This window comes from Arachis duranensis, chromosome 3 (genome assembly GCF_000817695.3).
Source record: "Arachis duranensis cultivar V14167 chromosome 3, aradu.V14167.gnm2.J7QH, whole genome shotgun sequence".
Taxonomy (NCBI): domain Eukaryota; kingdom Viridiplantae; phylum Streptophyta; class Magnoliopsida; order Fabales; family Fabaceae; genus Arachis; species Arachis duranensis.
The window spans coordinates 63030926-63051362 of NC_029774.3; the positions used below are offsets into that span (position 1 = coordinate 63030926).

The 20437-nt window shown below is 38.8% G+C and overlaps 1 non-coding gene across 1 annotated transcript; it reads left to right on the forward strand.

The window, feature by feature from the left end:
- Positions 1-6938: 6938 nt before the first annotated feature.
- On the forward strand, positions 6939-7046 carry LOC127746268 (small nucleolar RNA R71). The gene has a single exon (XR_008007888.1). It is a non-coding gene; the product is annotated as a small nucleolar RNA R71 (small nucleolar RNA).
- The last annotated feature ends 13391 nt before the right edge of the window (positions 7047-20437 follow it).

Sequence of the window (20437 nt, forward strand, 5' to 3'; positions counted from 1 at the left end):
TTAACTAAGGGGTATGATATTTATTAAATGCAACTAAACTACGTGAAATCTATTTAAATGCAACTACCTAAAGTGAATGAAAATGCTTGGTCAAAATAATTCAACTTCCAAGAGAACATGTGTAAGCACAAGAGTTAGAGCAATAGGAACCAAGTTCAAACCACAATTGCATTGGATTATCAAAAGAATTATAAACATGCATGAATATAGATGATAGTGGTGAAAACATGTAACTGAGTTTTTGACCCCTCACCGAATATGTATCCGCTCTTTTCACTCAAGTGTTTAAGGGTTAATTCACTCAATTCTCTCCTAATCATGTTTTTCCAAGATTTGATCTTCTTATAACAATCAACACTTAATCCATGCATGCATACATTCATCATGAGGTCTTTCATAGGTTGTAACGGGGCTAGGGTCAAGGTAGGATCATATATGGATAAATGGACTAGAATTTGGACCTTTGATGAGCTTAAACTTTCCCACCTAACCTATATAATGACCTATATAATTGAATTCTAACCTAACTACCCATATTTCACTTTTTCACATACTCATGCATTTTCTTTTCATTTCACAACACTTATGCATTGATCTCTTATTGAGATTTGCTTTGGGGCATTTTGTCCCTGGTGCACGAAATTGTGATAATCAACAATGGTGCCAAAAACTTGGTAGCGCTCTCAAACGTGAATCACACTTTGTCACAACTTCGCATAACTAACCAGCAAGTGCACTGGGTCGTCCAAGCAATACCTTACGTGAGTAAGGGTCGAACCCACGGAGATTGTTGGTATGAAGCAAGCTATGGTCATCTTGTAAATCTCAGTTAGGCAGATTCAAATCGTTATAATGGTTTTCAAAAATAATAATAAACAAAACATAAAATAAAGATAGAAATACTTATGTAAATCAATGGTGGGAATTTCAGATAAGTGTATGGAGATGCTTTGTCCCTGTTGAATCTCTGCTTTCCTACTACCTTCCTTCAATCCTTCATACTCCTTACCATGGCAAGCTGTATGTAGGGCATCACTGTTGTCAATGGCTACATCCCATCCTCTCAGTGAAAATGGTCCAAATGCTCTATCACAGCATAGCTAATCATCTGTAGGTTATCGATCATGTCGGAATAGAATCCATTGATTATTTTGCATCTGTCACCACGCCCAACAATCGTGAGTTTGAAGCTCGTCACAGTCATTCAATCCTTGAATCCTACTTGCAATACCACAAACAAGGTTTAGATTTTCTGGATTTTCAAGAGTGGCCGCCAAAGGGTTCTAGCTTATACCACGAAGATTCTGATCAAGGAATCCAAGAGAAACTCGCTCGTTCTAAGGTAGAACAGAAGTGGTTGTCAGTCACGCGTTCATATGTGAGAATGATGATGAGTGTCACAGATCATCACATTCATCATGTTGAAGTGCAACGAATATCTTAGAACAAGAATAATCTGAATTGAATAGAAAATAGTAGTACTTTGCATTAAAACTCGAGGTACAGCAGAGCTCAACACCTTAATCTATGGTGTGTAGAAACTCCACCATTGAAAATATATAAGTGAAGGTCCAGGCATGGCCGAATGGCCAGCCCCTATAAACGTGATCAAAGGATCATAAGGTAATCCAGAAATAATCCTAAGATGTATAATACAATAGTAAAATGTCCTATTTATACTAGACTAGTTACTAGGGTTTACAAAAATAAGTCTAAATGTAGAAATCCACTTCTGGGGCCCACTTTGGTGTGTGCTTGGGCTGAGCTTGAGCTTTACACGTGTAGAGGATTCTCTTGGAGTTAAACGCCAAGTTGTAATGTGTTTTTGGCGTTTAACTCTGGTTTGTGACGTGTTTCTGGCATTTTACTCCAGAATGCAACATGGGACTGGCGTTGAACGCCAGTTTGCGTCATCTAAACTCGAACAAAGCATAGACATTATATATTGCTGCAAAGCTTTGGATGTCTACTTTCCAACGCCATTGAGAGCGTGCCATTGGGAGTTCTGTAACTCCAGAAAATCCATTTCGAGTGCAAGTAGGTCAGAATCCAACAACATCAGCAGTCCTTTTTCAGCCTGAATCAGATTTTTGCTCAAGTCCCTCAATTTAAGCCAGAAAATACCTGAAATCACAGAAAAATACACAAACTCATAGTGAAGTCTAGAAATGTGAATTTTGCATAAAAACCAATAAAAATATCCCTAAAAGTAGCTAGATCCTACTAAAAGCTACCTAAAAACAATGCCAAAAAGCGTATAAATTATCCGCTCATCACAACACCAAACTTAAATTGTTGCTTGTCCCCAAGCAACTGAAAATCAAATAGGATAAAAAGAAGAGAATATACTATAAATCTCTAAATATCAATGAATATTAGTTCTAATTAGATGAGCCGGACTTGTAGCTTTTTGTTTCTGAACAGTTTTGGCATCTCACTTTATCCTTTGAAGTTTAGAATGATTTGCATCTATAGGAACTCAGAGTTCAGATAGTGTTATTGATTCTCCTAGTTAAGTATGTTGATTCTTGAACACAGCTACTTTTATGAGTCTTGGTCGTGGCCCTAAGCACTTTGTTTTTCAATATTACCACTGGATACATAAATGCCACAGACACATGACTGGGTGAACCTTTTCAGATTGTGACTCAGCTTTGCTAGAGTCCCCAATTAGAGGTGTCCAGAGCTCTTAAGTACACTCTTTTTACTTTGGATCATGACTTTAACCACTCAGTCTCAAGCTTTTCACTTGGACCTGCATGCCACAAGCACATGGTTGGGACAACTTGATTTAGCCGCTTAGGCATGGATTTATTTCCTTGGGCCCTCCTATCCATTGATGCTCAAAGCCTTGGATCCTTTTTACCCTTGCCTTTTGGTTTTAAGCGCTATTGGCTTTTTCTGCTTGCTTTTTCTTTTTTTTCTTTCTATATAAAATTTTTTCGCTACTTTTTTTTCGCAAACTTTGTTCTTCACTGCTTTTTCTTGCTTCAAGAATCAATTTTATGATTTTTCAGATCATCAATAACATTTCTCTTGTTCATCATTCTTTCAAGAGCCAACAATTTTAACATTCATAAACAACAAGATCAAAAATATGCACTGTTCAAGCATTCATTCAGAAAACAAAAAGTATTGTCACCACATTAATATAATTAAACTAAATTCAAGGATGAATTCGTAACTCATGTACTTCTTGTTCTTTTGTATTAAAAACATTTTTCATTTAAGAAAGGTGAAGGATTCATGGAATTATTCATAGCCTTAAGACATAGTTACTAAATACTAACGATCATGTAGTTAAGACACAAACATAGACAAACATATAGCATAAAAACTGAAAAACAGAGAAATAAGAACAAGGAATGTGTCCACCTTAGTGATGGTGGCGTCTTCTTCTTGAAGGACCAATGATGTCCTTGAGCTCTTCTATGTCTCTACTTTGCCTTTGTTGCTCCTCCCTCATTGCTCTTTGATCTTCTATAATTTCATGAAGAATGATGGAGTGCTCTTGGTGTTCCACCCTTAATTGGTTCATGTCATGACTCAATCCTTCTAGGGAAGTGTTAAGTTGTTCCCAATAGTTGTTTGGAGGAAAATGCAATCCTTGAGGTATCTCAGAGATTTCTTGGTGATGAGCTTCCTCATGTGTCTCTTGAGATCCATGAGTGGGCTCTCTTATTTGCTTTATCATCTTCTTAGTGATGGGCTTGTCCTCTTCAACGAGGATGTCTCCTTCTATGACAACTTTAGCTAAGTAGCATAGATGGCAAATAAGATGAGGAAAAGCTAACCTTGCCAAGGTGGAGGGCTTTTCGGCAACTTTGTAGAGTTCTAGAGATATGACTTCATGAACTTCTACTTCTTCTCCAATCATGATGCTATGGATCATGATGGTCCGATCCACAGTAACTTCGGATCAGTTGCTAGTGGGGATGATGGAGCGTTGGATGAATTCCAACCATCCTCTAGCCACAGGCTTAAGGTCCAGTCTTCTCAACATTCTTTCCATTGAGATCCTTCAACACATATGTCCATAAGGACTTGGTCCAACCTTTGATCAATGTTGACCCTTCTAGTGTAGGGGCGTGCGTTTTCTTGCATTATAGGCAAGTTGAATGCCAACCTTATATTTTCCGGACTGAAATCTAAGCATTTTCCCCGAACCATTGTAAGATAATTCTTTGGATTTGAGTTCATACTTTGATCATGGTTCCTAGTGATCTATGCATTGGCATAGAACTCTTGAACCATTAAGATTCATACTTGTTGAATGGGGTTGGTCAGAACTTCCCAACCTCTTCTTTGGATCTCGTGTCAGATCTCCGGATACTCATTCTTCTTGAGCATGAAAGGGACTTCAGGGATCACCTTCTTCTTGGCCACAACTTCATAGAAGTGGTCTTGATGGACCTTTGAGATGAATCTCTCCATCTCCATGACTCAGAGGTGGAAGCTTTTGTCTTCCCTTTCCTCTTTTTAGAGGTTTCTCCGGCCTTAGGTGCCATAGATGGTTATGGAAAAACAAAAAGCTATACTTTTACCACACCAAACTTAGAATGTTGCTCACCCTCGAGCAAAGAAAAGAAAGAATAGCAGAAGAAGAAGAATATATGAAGGAGGGGAGATGGATGTGTATTCGGCCAAGAAGGGGAAGAGAGGGTTGTGTTGTGTGAAAATGAAGAAGGATAGAGGGGTTTATATATTGGAGGGAGAGGGTAGTAGGTTCGGTCATTAGGGAGGGTTTGGATGGGAAATGGATTTTGAATTTGAAGGTAGGTGGGGTTTATGGGGAAGAGTGGATGAATGTGAGTGATGAAGAGGTGATGGGGAAGAGAGATTGAGGTGATTGGTGAAGGGTTTTTGGGGAAGAGTGTTATTGGATTGTGTGAAGAAGAGAGAAGGTGAGTTGAGGTAGGTAAGGATCCTGTGGGGTCCACAGATCTTGAGATGATCCCGTGGGTCCACAAATCTTGAGGTGTCAATGATTTATCATCCCTGCAACCATGGGGCATGTAAAATGCCCTCTGCATGCAATCCTGTCGTTCAACACCAGATTGATGCTTGTTTCTGGCGTTCAACGCCAGCTTTCCTTAGGGTGCAATCCTGGCATTTGAACACCAGACTGCTACTTGTTTCTGGCATTCAACGCCAGAATCATGCTCTATTCTGGTGTTGAACGCTAGCCAGATGCTCCTTACTGGCGTTTAAACACCAATAAGCTCTTCCTCCAAGGTGTGCTGTTTCTTCTGCTATTTTTGATTCTGTTTTTAATTTTAGTAATTGTTTTGTGACTCCACATGATCATGAACCTAATAAAACATAAAAGAACAATAAAAATATAGATAAATAAAAATTGGGTTGCCTCTCAATAAATGCTTCTTTAATGTCAATAGCTTGACAATGAGCTCTCATGGAGCCTCGCAAATCATCAGAGCATTGTTGGGACCTTCCAACACCAAACTTAGAGTTTGATTGTGGGGGTTCAACACCAAACTTAGAGTTTGGTTGTGGCCTCCCAACACCAAACTTAGAGTTTGATTGTGGGGGCTTTGTTTGACTCTATATTGAGAGAAGCTTATCGTGCCTTTTTTCATGTTTACAGAGGGATACCCTTGGGCCTTAAACACAAGGTTGTCCCCATTCAATTGAAGGACTAATTCTCCTTTGTTAACATCAATCACAGCTCCTACTGTAGCTAGAAAGGGTCTTCCAAGGATGATGCATTCATCCTCTTCCTTCCTAGTGTCTAAGATTATGAAATCAGCAGGGATGTAAAGGCCATTAACCTTCACTAACACGTCCTCTACCATTCCATAAGCTTGTGTTATTGACTTGTCTGCCATCTCTAATGAGAAAGTGGCAGTTTGTACCTCAAAGATTCCCAGTTTCTCCATTACAGAGAGTGGCATAAGATTTATACCTGACCCCAGGTCACACAGAGCCTTCTCAAAGGTCATGGTGCCCATGGTACAGGGTATTAAGAATTTACCAGGATCTTGTTTCTTTGGAGGTAAAGTTTGCTGAACCCATCTGTCTAGTTCACTAATGAGCAAGAGAGTTGCATCTTCCCAAGTCTCATTACCAAACAACTTGGCATTCAGCTTCATGATAGCTCCTAGATATTGAGCAACTTGCTCTCCTGTTACATCTTCATCCTCTTCAGAGGAAGAATAGTTTTCAGAGCTTATGAATGGCAGAAGGAGTTTAATGGAATCTCTATGGTCTCTATATGAGACTCAGATTCCTTTAGGTCCTCAATAGGGAACTCCTTCTTGTCTGGGAGACGTCCCATGATGTCTTCCTCATTGGGATTCACGTCCTCCCCTTCCTCTCTAGGTTCGGCCATTTTGATTATGTCAATGGCCTTGCACTCTCTTTTTGGATTCTCTTCAGTATTGCTAGGGAGAGTACTAGGAAAAGTTTCAGTGATTTTCTTACTCAGATGGCCAACTTGTACCTCCAAATTTCTGATGGATGACCTTGTTTCACTCATGAAACTTAAAGTGGCCTTAGATAGATCAGAGACTATGTTTGCTAAGCTAGAGGAGCTCTGCTCAGAATGCTCTGTCTGTTGCTGAGAAGATGATAGAAAAGGCTTGTTATTGCTGAGCCTGTTTCTTCCACCATTATTAAAGCCTTGTTAGGGCTTTTGTTGATCCTTCCACGTTGACTTGCTGAGTCAACATTTTGTTCTGAGCTAATATGGCATTCAGAGCATCAATTTCAAGAACTCCCTTCCTCTGAGGCATCCCAGTACTCACAGAATTCCTCTCAGAAGTGTACATGAATTGGTTATTTGCAACCATGTCAATGAGTTCTTGAGCTTCTGCAGGTGTTTTCTTTAGGTGAATGGATCCACCTGCAAAATGGTCCAATGACATCTTAGAGAACTCAGATAGACCATAATAGAATATATCCAAAATGGTCCACTCTGAAAGCATGTCAGAAGGACACCTTTTGGTCATCTGCTTGTATCTTTCCCAAGCTTCATAGAGGGATTCACCATCTTTTTGTTTGAAGGTCTGAACATCCACTCTAAGCTTGCTCAGGTTTTGAGGAGGAAAGAACTTAGCCAAGAAGGCCGTGACCAGCTTATCCCAAGAGTCCAGGCTATCTTTAGGTTGTGAGTCCAACCATGTTCTAGCTCTGTCTCTTACAGCAAAAGGGAAAAGCATGAGCCTGTAGCCTTCAGGATCTACTCCATTAGTCTTAACAGTCTTACAGATCTACAATAACTCAGTTAAAAAATAATAGGGATCTTCTGATGGAAGTCCATGGAACTTGCAATTCTGTTGCATTAGAGCAACTAGTTGAGGTTTCAGCTCAAAATTGTTTGCTCCAATGGCAGGGATTAAGATGCTTCTTCCATCAAACTTGGAAGTGGGTGTAGTATAGTCACCAAGCATCCTCCTTGAATTATTATTTTCGACTGCCATCTCCTCTTCCTTTTCGAAAAGTTCTGTAAGGTTGTTTCTGGATTGTTGTAATTTAGCTTCTCTTAGTTTCCTCTTCAGAGTCCTTTCAGGTTCAAGATCTGCTTCAACAAGAATATTCTTGTCCTTGCTCCTGCTCATATAAAAAAGAAGGGAACAGAAAATAATAATAGGGATTCTCTTTACCACAGTAGAGAGATTCCTTTATGTTAGTAGAAGAAGAAAAGAATAGAAGAAGGAAAAGAGGAAAATTCGAACTCAGAGAGGAAGAGGGGGTTCGAATTTTAAGATGAAGAGAAGTGTTTGTAAATGAATAAATAAATAGAAAGAGATGAGAGAGGGAGAATTTCAAAAATAAATTTTGAAAAAGGGTTAGTGATTTTCGAAAATTAAGAAAAGAAAAACAATTAAAATTAAAATTTGAAACAATTAGTTAATTAAAAGAATTTTGAAAAAGATAAGAAATAGTTAGTTGAAAAAGATTTGAAAATCAACCTTGGAAAGTAGTTAGGTGGTTTTGAAAAAGATAAGAAATAGTAAAACAAACAAAAAGTCAACTAGTTAGTTGAAAAAGATTTGAAAATCAATTTTGAAAAGATAAGAAGTTAGAAAAGATTTTTGAAATCAATTTTGAAAAAGATATGATTTGAAAAAGATATTTTGAAAAGATATGATTGAAAAAGATATTTTAGAAAAGATTTGATTTTTTTTAAATTAAAATTGATTACTTGACTAACAAGAAACTAAAAGATATGACTCTAGAATTTAAAGATTGAACCTTTCTTAACAAAAAAGTAACAAACTTCAAATTTTTGAATCAATCACATTAATTGTTAGTAAAGTTTTTGAAATTTTGAAATAAAGATAAGAAAAAGATTTTGAAAATAAATTTTAAAAATTTTCGAAAATAAATAAAAAAAATTGAAAAAGATTTGATTTTCGAAAAAGATTTTGAAAAGTTAGGATTTTTAAAATTGAAAATTTGACTTGACTTATAAGGAATAGCTAAGTTTTAAAAATTTTTGACTAAGTCAACTCAAATTTTCAAAAATTATGGGCAAAATAAGGAAAAGATATTTTTTTGATTTTTGAATTTTTAATGAGGAGAGAGAAAAACACAAATATGACCCAAAACATGAAAATTTTGGATCAAAACACTTAATGCATGCAAGAACACTATGAATGTCAAGATGAACACCAATAACACTTTGAAGATCAAGATGAACATCGAGATTCATTTTTGAAAAATTTTCAAGAAAAGAAAAACATGCAAGACACCAAACTTAGCAATTTTTCATGCTTAGACACTATGAATGCAAAAATGCATATGGAAAAAACAACAAAAAATACAAAACAAGAAAATATAAAGATCAAACAAGAAGACTTGTCAAGAACAACTTGAAGATCATGAAGAACACATGCATGAATTTTCGAAAAATGCAAAAGTTTTTAAAACATGCAATTGACACCAAACTTAAAAATTGACACTAGACTCAAACAAGAAACACAAAAATATTTTTGATTTTTATGATTTTATGAAATTTTTTTTGTATTTTTCGAAAATTATATTTTTGAAAACGAAAATAAAGAAAAAAAATTTTTTGAAAGATTTTTTTTGAAACATTTTTGAAAAGAAAATTACCTAATCTGAGCAACAAGATGAACCGTCAGTTGTCAAAACTCGAACAATCCCCGGCAACGGCGTCAAAAACTTGGTGCACGAAATTTTGATCATCAACAATGGTGCTAAAAACTTGGTAGCGCTCTCAAACATGAATCACACTTTGTCACAACTCCGCAAAACTAACCAGCAAGTGCACTGGGTCGTTCAAGTAATACCTTACGTGAGTAAGGGTCGATCCCACGGAGATTGTTGGTATGAAGCAAGCTATGGTAATCTTGTAAATCTCAGTTAGGCAGATTCAAATGATTATAATGGTTTTCGAAAATAATAATAAATAAAACATAAAATAAAGATAGAGATACTTACGTAAATCATTGGTGGGAATTTCAGATAAGTGTATGGAGATGCTTTGTCCCTGTTGAATCTCTACTTTCCTATTACCTTCCTTCAATCCTTCATACTCCTTTCCATGGCAAGCTGTATGTAGGGCATCACTGTTGTCAATGGTTACATCCCATCCTCTCAGTGAAAATGGTCCAAATGCTCTGTCACAGCACGGCTAATCATCTGTCGGTTCTCGGTCATGTCGGAATAGAATCCATTGATTCTTTTGCGTCTGTCACCATGCCCAACAATCGCGAGTTTGAAGCTTGTCACAGTCATTTAATCCCTGAATCCTACTCGGAATACCACAGAGAAGGTTTAGACTTTCTGGATTCTCAAGAGTGGCCGCCAAAGGGTTCTAGCTTATACCACGAAGATTCTGATCAAGGGATCCAATAGATACTCGCTCGTTCTAAAGTAGAATGGAAGTGGTTGTCAGTCACGCGTTCATATGTGAGAATGATGATGACTGTCACGGATCATCACATTCATCAGGTTGAAGTGCAACGAATATCTTAGAACAAGAATAAGCTGAATTGAATAGAAAATAGTAGTACTTTGCCTTAAAACTCGAGGTACAGCAGAGCTCCACACCTTAATCTATGGTGTGTAGAAACTCCACCGTTGAAAATACATAAGCGATGGTCCAGGCATGGCCGAATGGCCAGCCCCTTTAAACAAGATCAAAGGATCATAAGGTAATCCAGAAATAATCCAAAGATGTCTAATACAATAGTAAAATGTCCTATTTATAATAGATTAGTTACTAGGGTTTACAAAAATAAGTCTAAATGCAGAAATCCACTTCCGGGGCCCACTTTGGTGTGTGCTTAGGCTGAGCTTGAGCTTTACACGTGCAGAGGCTTCTCTTGGAGTTAAACGCCAAGTTGTAACGTATTTTTGGTGTTTAACTCTGGTTTGTGATGTGTTTCTTGCGTTTTACTCTAGAATGCAACATGGGACTGGCGTTGAACGCCAGTTTGCGTCATCTAAACTCGAACAAAGCATGGACTATTATATATTGCTGGAAAGCTCTGGATGTCTAATTTCCAACGCTGTTAAGAGGGCACCAGTTGGAGTTCTGCAGCTCCAGAAAATCCATTTCGAGTGCAGGTAGGTCAGAATCCAACAATATCAGCAGTCCTTTTTCAGCCTAAATCAGATTTTTGCTCAGGTCCCTCAATTTCTGCCAGAAAATACCTGAAATCACAGAAAAACACACAAACTCATAGTGAAGTCCTGAAATGTGAATTTTGCATAAAAACCAATAAAAATATCCCTAAAAGTAGCTAGATCCTACAAAAAACTACCTAAAAACAATGCCAAAAAGTATATAAATTATCCGCTTATCTGTCCCCTTTTTATTTCCTTCTTTTTTCCTTGTTTCTTTCTTTTCTATTTTTGTTTCTTTTCTTTTTCATATAATAAATATTTTTTCTTTTTTCTTTTTCTTTTGTTTTTTTTCTCATCATTTTTTTTCTTTTTCAAGAATATCAATGCATAAGGTCTTACACTTAATATATACATGAGCATACACCCAATTTCCAAATATAAAAATACAAAACATCCCCTTTTATCCCAACCAATGTTCCCAAATCTCCCCAAACTTGAATAATAGACACTCTCACTAGCCTAAACCAATCAAAGATCCAAACAAGGGACTTTTATTATTTTTCGCTTTAGGGCTTGTAATGTGCTAAAATGAAGAATAATTGGGTTAAGCATCGGCTCAAACTTGGTTGCAATGGATGGTAAAAGGTAGGCTATTTGGTTAAGTGAGCTAATGAAATAATGGCCTCAATCATATAAATGCATGAATACAAGGAATAATTGGACATATAGAATTGGGCAAATCAAGGATCACAATCATAGAAAGAGAACAATTGCACACAAGAAGGAAATAGATGGTTATAAAGTGTAACCACATCAATAGGCTCAAAACTCACTTGCTTGTGTTCTTAGCTCAATACATGCTTCACAAAATATAGAATTCAAGCAAGTTCTACAAAAATATTTCCAATCAATTGGGTTGATGCCCTATTGTTAAATTCCTTGAAAAATCTCAATATTTGACTAAGCATTGTTGTGATTGAGAAATTCTAAAAATTTCCTAGTTTACCCTTTCCTTTTTTTTCAATCAAAACAAACAATTTTCTTATGCAAAAAGGGTTAACTAGGTCTTAACAACTCCAAAATAGCTTCTAATCACAACCACAAGCTAAAAAGATAACTATATAAAGAAAAATCCAACTAAAAGTATGAAATCTAGCATCCAAAATATCTAACAGTCCAAAATATGCAACAACTAAGGTAAAAGTATCCAAAATATCCAAAATGACAAATATATAGAAAAGTGCACAAAATAAGATAGCTAGGTAGCATAACTAGGAAATAGCCAAAATGTTCACTGGTCCTCTAGTGGTGCCAACAGCAACCTCCCCACACTTAAGATCAAGCATCATCCCCGATGCTAATCCTGAGGATTAGGGAAAGGTACACTGGTAGGCTCTGGCTCTGGCTGAGGCTGTGGTACTGGTTGCTGGATCTCTGTGGTCTCTGTAGTGACATATGTCTCTGGTGATGCATCCTGCTGAGCCGGCTCCTCAACATGCTCCTCCTCGTGGGTCTCCTCATCTGATCCGGAAGACTCTAGAAGATGGGGGAGCTCAAGGCCCTGGGCCACAAACATCTGGTCAATCCAATCCAGGCGACGCATGAACTGGCACTTGCTGTGCTCCATGAACCGAAAAAGACGCTGAACCAGTAAGTAAGTCGGCTGAGGTGCTAGTGGTGGTGGTAATAGGACTGCTGCTGCTGCGGAAGTGAAAGCTCCTGTGGGGGGTGCTGATGAAGAGGGTCCAGCTCCCTCAACTGCTGCTAACTGGTTCCTTCGTAGGGAGCGGTGGGGGTGGTGATACATCATCCTGGTGCCACGGAACTCCGGCCCTCTGAATCATTTAAGTGATCAAAACCGGGAAAGGAAATGTGCCTCTGATATGGGCTCTCCACATAAATCTCCTGATCAGCTAGGGGTAATAAACCTCATTCCCCTCTAGCACACAGCTGATCAAGATCAGCATAGCAACTGGGATCCCTGTAAAATAGGTAGTCGGCATGAGGTAGTGGGTAAAAATCTGCTGCCAAGTCTTGGCCTCTCGGCTCAGATAACTGAAGTGCATCTCCCTTGGGTGCCTTGTTCTTAGCATCCATAACCCAAGGGGCCTCCGGAGTAGCTACCACTGCTTTCAATGCATCAAAATCAAAGGTCATGCAATGAAGCTCTATCTCAGCCTGTAGGAAGGCATCAGTGTCATCGGTCTTAGGCCGGCAGGTAAGGGCATCCTCAATGGCTTGCTCTGTGATAGGTATCTCAATCCCTCTAACAAGTACCGAGTCAAGGGTGTGGAAGAAGAAATTGCAGTAAAACTCCTGCACCTAAGACCGATTCACCCGGCTCAACTCTCTATCCACAAAAGCTAAATCCATCCGGTCAATGGGTTGGTGGATGCTGTCGGTCAAATTCGATGGAATAACTAGCTTCTTCTCAATATTCAGATTCTTTGAACTGTAGGTTGGGAATTTGAGTTCACAGTAAAGATTTGGGAACTTGACCAAATCCTGAGCTGGTAGTAGTTGGTTTGCCTTTTCTATGTCATTTAGAGGGTTTTGAACATAAGCTTGAAGTGAGGCAAGAATAGGGTCCGGTGTTCTCTTCCTCTTTTTGGAGGATGATGCTTTCCTCTTTCCTTTGTCTGACATCTTGAAAATTAGAATAAGCAATTAAGCAAGTAGGAAAATAGCAAGTAGGAGCATGTTCAACATGCAAGGGAAATGGCGAGTAATCATGTTGTGAACCAAAATCGAAAACTTGGAATGCAAGTAAGTGTAGAAAACATCGGTATAAACCAAGAATTCAAGTATTGCACACAAGGTAGGACAATACTCATGTATTAGGCATATTCAACACCATTCCCAAAAAAATTGGTCAAAGAAGTAAGAGAGGTGAGAAAAGAAGTTAGGAAGCAAAACAAGTTAGAGAGTTAGAAAGTTATGATTGAAAATTAGTGGTATGATGGGGAGTAGCCTAATCAAAAGAGATTTTCAATTTGTGCGCAACAATCATGTTTACAAGCATGACAATATAGAAATGTCAAAAAATGCATGAAAATAGATTTGCAATAGTTGGTGGTACAAGCAATACGGTGTAATTGTACAACTATGAAAGGTTGAAAAATAAGTTGGGTTAAAAGGAGTTGCACAATCAAAGCATACCAACTATTGTAAGAAAATGAACATTATGTAATGATCACGGGAACCAAAAATAAGAGTGGAAATGCTGGCCCAAAAACCCCAGGCATTGAACTTGGAGTGAGTTAGGAAAAAAGGTTGAGTTGTGAGTGCCAAGTTCAATTCCGAGATCAGTATTTGAAAGTGAAACAGTTTTAACAAAAATTGGGCAGCATTCTGGCTTAAAATTGGACATTTCCAGATATCAAAACGAACAAGAATTGGTTTCCAAAAGCATCAGTCAAGTACCATTCACATAATCAAGCAAGTAGGGCAATCTTAACAAGTATAGCAGTAGAATATAGGTACATCATGGCAAAGCATAATCAAACCACTCAGCAGTAAGCAATATATAGAGAAGCAAGTAAACAAATACGGCGCACTTATCAGGCCTAGAATTCTCTATCCAGAACCTAGCTATCAAACAGTAGTTATTTCTATCTAACCTAGCAATCAGAATCAAAATCTAACTAAGTAACAAAATCTAAAAAAATAAAAATAAGAAATAAGAAAACAGAGTTGAGGCAGAGGTAGGTAACCTGGAATGCAGGGCATAAATAGAAATAGGACCCGGGAATTGAGAGGAGCGAGGGTGACCGTGAGGGGGCCAAATCAGAGGTGGGGCGCTAGGAGCAGAGCACCGCCGCGGGTAGTGGTGGTGGCATAGACAGAGAAGAATGGTTGAGAAGTGGGTGAGAGAGAAACTAGGAATGATGGTGAGAGAAGAAGGTGAGGCGGTGGTGGCACGCCGGTGGCGGCGACAACGCTGGACCGTGGTGGCGACGCGGTAGTGAGAGGCTGACAGTCTGTGAGAGGGAGAGAGAGAGAGAGCGTATGAGAAAGAGAGAGTGAGGACGAAAGGGAGAAGGAGGAGGGAGTGTGGCGGTGCGCCGGTGGTCGCAGCGGTGATGATGGTGGTCGGTAGAGTTAAGAGAGTGAGAAGATGAGAGTGGGAGGGATGATGGGGGTCTGCGCGAGTGTTCGTCGCGCTCTGGGGTTATTCCTCTTTTCGGATTGACGCGGCCGCGCACAGCGCGCGTCCGCGTGCATTGATGAGTTTGGGGACCGACGCGTGCGCACCTTGAGCGCTTACGCGTGGGTGATGAAAATCGGTAAGGGTGCGTGCGCATATAGTACGCGAACGCGTGATAGGGGTTGGGCTGGAGGCTTAATGCGAGCCCATAGTTGGCATAACTCGCAGGTTATTGGGCTGGAAGTCGCATCATTGGATCGGCGCGTACGCGGCATGTGCGCGAGCGCACGCATTCTCTTACAAACTCATGGACGCACAGGCGCGCAGTGCGCGTGCGCGCGATGGAGGTTGGGCCAGAGGTTTAGTGTTGGCTCAAGGGAGGCCCAACACTCTGGAAAATATATGGGCTAGTGCAATCAGCCTAGGGACGCGTACGCGGCAAGTGCGCTTCCGCGTGCTGTCGCATAAGTGTGCATGGACGCGCACGCATGATGTGCGCGTCTGCATGACGGAGGTTGGGCCAGGGACTTAATGCAGGCTCAAGGGAGGCCCAACTGTCTGGAATTTAGTATGGTGAAGCATCCGCTTATTGGCGTGTGCGCGTACAGCGTGCGCGCGCGCCATCCTTTTTTTTTGCTAACACACAGAAAAATGCCCAAGGGTTCCCTATAACGCCTACAACTCTTTATTCAGTCAAAAATCATACAATTCACAAAAATGCAATTTGATTTTAGGATTTATTCATCTACTAATAAGAACAACATACATGTCAAAATGTTAACAATCAATTTATTAAGGCAACTAGAATGAAATGGAAAACTACCTACAATGGTAACTCAAATCACTTATTAATGACATCTACAAGAGAGTGGAAAGAGTATACCATTGTGGGGTGTCTCCCACCTAGCACTTTTAGTTAAAGTCCTTAAGTTGGACATTTGGGAAGCTCATTGTCATGGCGGCTTATGCTTGTACTCATCCTTGAATCTCCAAGGATCTTTGCTTCTCAATTGGTTGATAGAATTTCCAACCATCTTCGCCAAGCTTGGGCAAAGTTCAACCCAAGATATGAATTCCCCTAATTGGTCTTCACATAGTGAACCGGGATCCATATCTTATTTTCGCACCCGTCTTCAATTTGATCTTCATAATTTTTCTTTCTGGGTGATTAACACATAGAATTCTCTTTAGCACACCAAGATTTCCTTCGAGACCCATGCAATGTGGCGTTCTTCCAATCATGGTTCCTATACCTTGAAGCTTTGACCTTAATAAGCCAAATTCCTAACTTCCAACCACTACACAACTCCTTCCTACTTTTAATTCCACAAAGAGCTCTAAGTTGTCCATCCATTTCAATCAAACCATATTCAAGTGAGAAAGTAGAGCTTGAAGATAAGAATTTTACCCACTTGAATGTTTGGGAAGATGGTAATCTAGGGGGTGATTCTCCCCATACTTAGACAATGCAAGGTTGACTTCTTTATGTTCTTCTTTTGTTGCTTCCACCTCTTGACAAGTTTCTTCACTTTCAACCTTTTCCCCTTTGTCATTTAGCTTGGTGTTGTCTTCAAGAATTTTGAATTCTTGCTCAATGGGAGGTGATTCAATTTTGGATAGGAATTCATTGATGAATAAATCCATTTCTTTATCAAACTCTTCAATATTCTTCAATTTCGATATACACCATGCCAACCTTTTCTCCTTGGTAACTTGCTTTCGATTCATTCTCTTCTTCATTGTTCACCAAGGGTATGGGAGGTTGTGCACACTCTTCTATTATTCTAACTCCATGTCCAATAGGGAGAGATTCTATTGTAGATAGAAAATCATCCATAATTGAATCTATTTCTTGATCAACCTTCTCATATCTTTCAATCTTGCTACGCTCCGGAGGTTGTTGAGATTCACATGGTGGTTCCACATCTCTTAAATATTGGACCACTTCCTCCTTTATTTCAATATCCGTAGGCTTCTCCAATTGCTCTACTACTACTACCGATTCTTCCTTTTTCACTGGATTTTCTGATATCTTCTCCATGCTTTGCCCTTCCTTTGACTTTTCGCATGTAGTTACGGAAATAACTTGAGTGTTCAAACATTGGTGGGCTAAAGCGTGCACCACCTTGGTCAAGTTGGTCATAAACTCAAGTGTATCCCGCTTCATGGCTTCTTGTCCTTGAAGTAACAAAGTGAGAGAATCGTCTATTGGAGCTTGGGGTGAGTAGGAAGGTTCATTATTTTGGAAAGAGGATTCATGGTAAGAAGGTGGTTCCTCTTGGTAAAATTGTGGAGAAGATGTGCATTGAGGTGGTTATTCATAGTAATTATGATAGGGTTGTGGTGGTTCTAAAGGTTCTTGCTCATAATGATCATAAGAATGTGGTATGGGAGATTGGTTGGCAATAGCACCGTTTTGATGATTGGATTTTTGACGGTTTAGAATTTCACTAATGAAATCTCGTTGTAAAGTATGGTCTCTAAACCAACAATAATCCTTTCATACAAAATTTTTTTTGTCATAAATACAAACCCCTAAAATCTATAAACCGAATTATTTAAACCTCGGGTCATCTCTCAAAGGACTTGCAGGGTAGTGTTCTTATTATTGGTCATGGACTTGTTTATTTTGGGGTTTTAAATGAGAAACATGAATAGTAAATGGTAATGAAATTTTATTAACAAAATGGTCTTGGCAAAGGTTGATGGTCAAGGATCTCTATCATTATCACTAACCATAATTATGATAGTTGCAAGGATCAATCTCACTAAGTCATCCTCTAACAAGTAGCAAAAGAAAGTTAAGTGAGTTATATCAATCCAAGTCCATAAATCCTAGTTTCCACTAATTGAATTAATGAAGGCTAGAGTCAATGGCTATCAACTATCAATCACTTGGATATTAGTAACTCAAGAGTCCTAAGTTACCTTCCCAAGCCAAGAACATAAAATTCTACTCTAACATCCTCCCAAGCATTTCATCAAACACTTGGAATGTGCAAAAGAAAAGTATAGTAAATCACAACAAGAAAGAATTCTAACAACAATTGAATGCAAAGAAGTAACAACAACAATCAAGGAAATCACAATTATCATGAATTACCTTAAATTGCATTATTAAAAGAAAACAAAAGAACAAAAATAGATCCATAACAAAGTGAAGAATTACAAGAATTAAAGTGCAAAACTAGAGAGAGGAGGAAGAGAGGAGTAAGAATTGATAAAGGAAAAGTAAATCAAAGCATGAATTAGTCCTAGATCTAAGAGGAGAGATTAACCTAAACCTAATCCTAATTCTAGAGAGAAGTGAGAGTTTCTCTCTTTAGAACTACTCTAATTGTGAATGAATCAACTAAACTAAGCTCGAATACCAAAGTGAATGCCTTCCCCTTCAATCCTTGGTCCTTTAAAGTGCTTTGGCACCAAAATTGGTTGTTACTGGGCCCCACAGCTCCTCAGAAATTGCTGGACACGTTTTCTAATTAAAAGTCATGTACGGCCTTCGGCGCAGACGCGCACAGTAAGCGTACACGTCCCTGGCCAATTTCGCGATGTGCGTGCGAGCGCCTTGTGCGCGTGCGCGTCCTTGGCCGAGATCAGTTCTTTGGCTTTTTATGCTTCTCTCCACTTGCATGCTTCCTTCCTTGCTCCTTTGATCCATGCTTAGCCTATTTTAACCTGAGATTACTAGCAAACACATCAAGGCATCTTATAGAGTCAAGGATGAATTAAAATTAGCAAATTAAAGGCTTAAAAAACATGTTTTTACATTCAAACACAAATACCGGAGAGATTACAAAATCATGCTAATTCATTGGCTAACTGTGAGAAAAGGTTAGCAAAATACTCTAAATTCAACACAAGATAAACCCTAAAAATGGGGTTTATCAGGCTTTCAGGTAATGTCTTTATTAGGATTAACTGATGTTGTTACTTTTAGTGTGTGGATATTTATGTGTTTTACTTGTGCAATAGAGGTGTCAAATTATACGTCTTTCAGTGTATTTTAGTTTTGATTAGGTATTTTTTGATTATTTCAGAGCTTTTTGAAGATCGTCATTTATGGATTCCATTTCATCTCGATCACCACTTCTGCGTCAGAATGAGAAGCACACAAAGAAGCGAGAGCATGCATATTGTTTTTCACAAGTTTAGTACACACGACATCTCACTTATCCAATTCGTCAAACAATATGATAATTGCATAGTAAGTAGAAAGCAGAGAGAGAGAGAGAGAGAGAGAGAGAGAGAGAATCGGATGTTGTAGATTTTCATACCATCATACCGTGTGCAACAAAATCCTCAATAGAAGCTCAATTTCAGCATGTGTATACTCACGAGAAGTTTAGGGAAGTCCAAGTACAATTTAGAGGAAAGGTGAATTGCATCATAAGATCAATGCAGTATGCTCTAGGTTATACGATATATGAAGTTGTAGAACAGGTTTGTAACTCAACATTTTACAAGTTTTCAGTTACATATGATGCAATATCATCTAAAGTTAAATGCCAGTACTTATTATTTGAATCAAGAGGGATATTGTTCCATCACTCTCTGAGTGCATTAAGCTTTGAGGGAGTAAACAAAGTGTCACCAAGATATTTATTGGAACTATGGAATAAGAACGTAAAGAGGAGGCAGACTGATGAGTGGATATTTTATACGCTTTTTGGGGGTAATTTCATGTAGATTTTAGCATGTTTTAATTAGTTTTTAATAGAATTTTATTAGTTTTTAAGCAAAAATCATATTTCTGGATTTTACTATGAGTTTGTGTGTTTTTCTATGATTTTAGGAATTTTCTGGCTGAAATTGAGGGAGCTGAGCAAAAATCTGATTTAGGATAAAAAAGGACTGCTGATGTTGTTGGATTCTGACCTCCCTGCACTCGGAATAGATTTTTTGGAGTTACAGAAGTCCAATTGGCACGCTCTCAATTGGGTTGGAAATTAGACATCCAGGGCTTTCCAGCAATATATAATAATCCATACTTTGCGCGAAGATAGACGACATAAGCTGGCGTTCAGCTCTAGAAATAGGTTACAAGCTGGAGTTCAACGCCAGAAACAGGTTACAACCTGGCGTTCAACTCCAGAAATAGCCCAGGCACGTGAGAAGCTTAAGTCTCAGCCCAGCACACACAAAGTGGGCCCCAGAAGTGGATTTCTGCACCAATTATCTTAGTTTACTCATTTTCTGTAAACACAGGTTACTAGTTTAGTATTTAAACAACTTTTAGAGACTTATTTTGTATCTCATGACATTTTTAGATCTGAAATTTGTACCTTTTGGCAGCATGAGTCTCTAAACCCCATTGTTGGGGGTGAGGAGCTCTGCAGCGTCTCGATGAATTAATGCAATTATTTCTGTTTTCCATTCAAACACGCTTGTTCCTATCTAAGATGTTCATTCGCGCCTCACATTGAAGAAGGTGATGATCCGTGACACTCATCACCTTTCTCAATCCATGAACGTGTGCCTGACAACCACCTCCGTTCTACATCAGACTGAATGAGTATCTCTTAGATTCTTTAATCAGAATCTTCATGGTACAAGCTGGAATTGATGGTGGCTTTCATGAGAATGCGAAAAGTCTAAACCTTGTCTGTGGTATTCCGAGTAGGATTCTGGGATTGGATGACTGTGACGAGCTTCAAACTTGCGAGTGTTAGGCATGATGACAAATGCAAAAGAATCAATGGATTCTATTCCGACGTGATCGAGAACCAACAA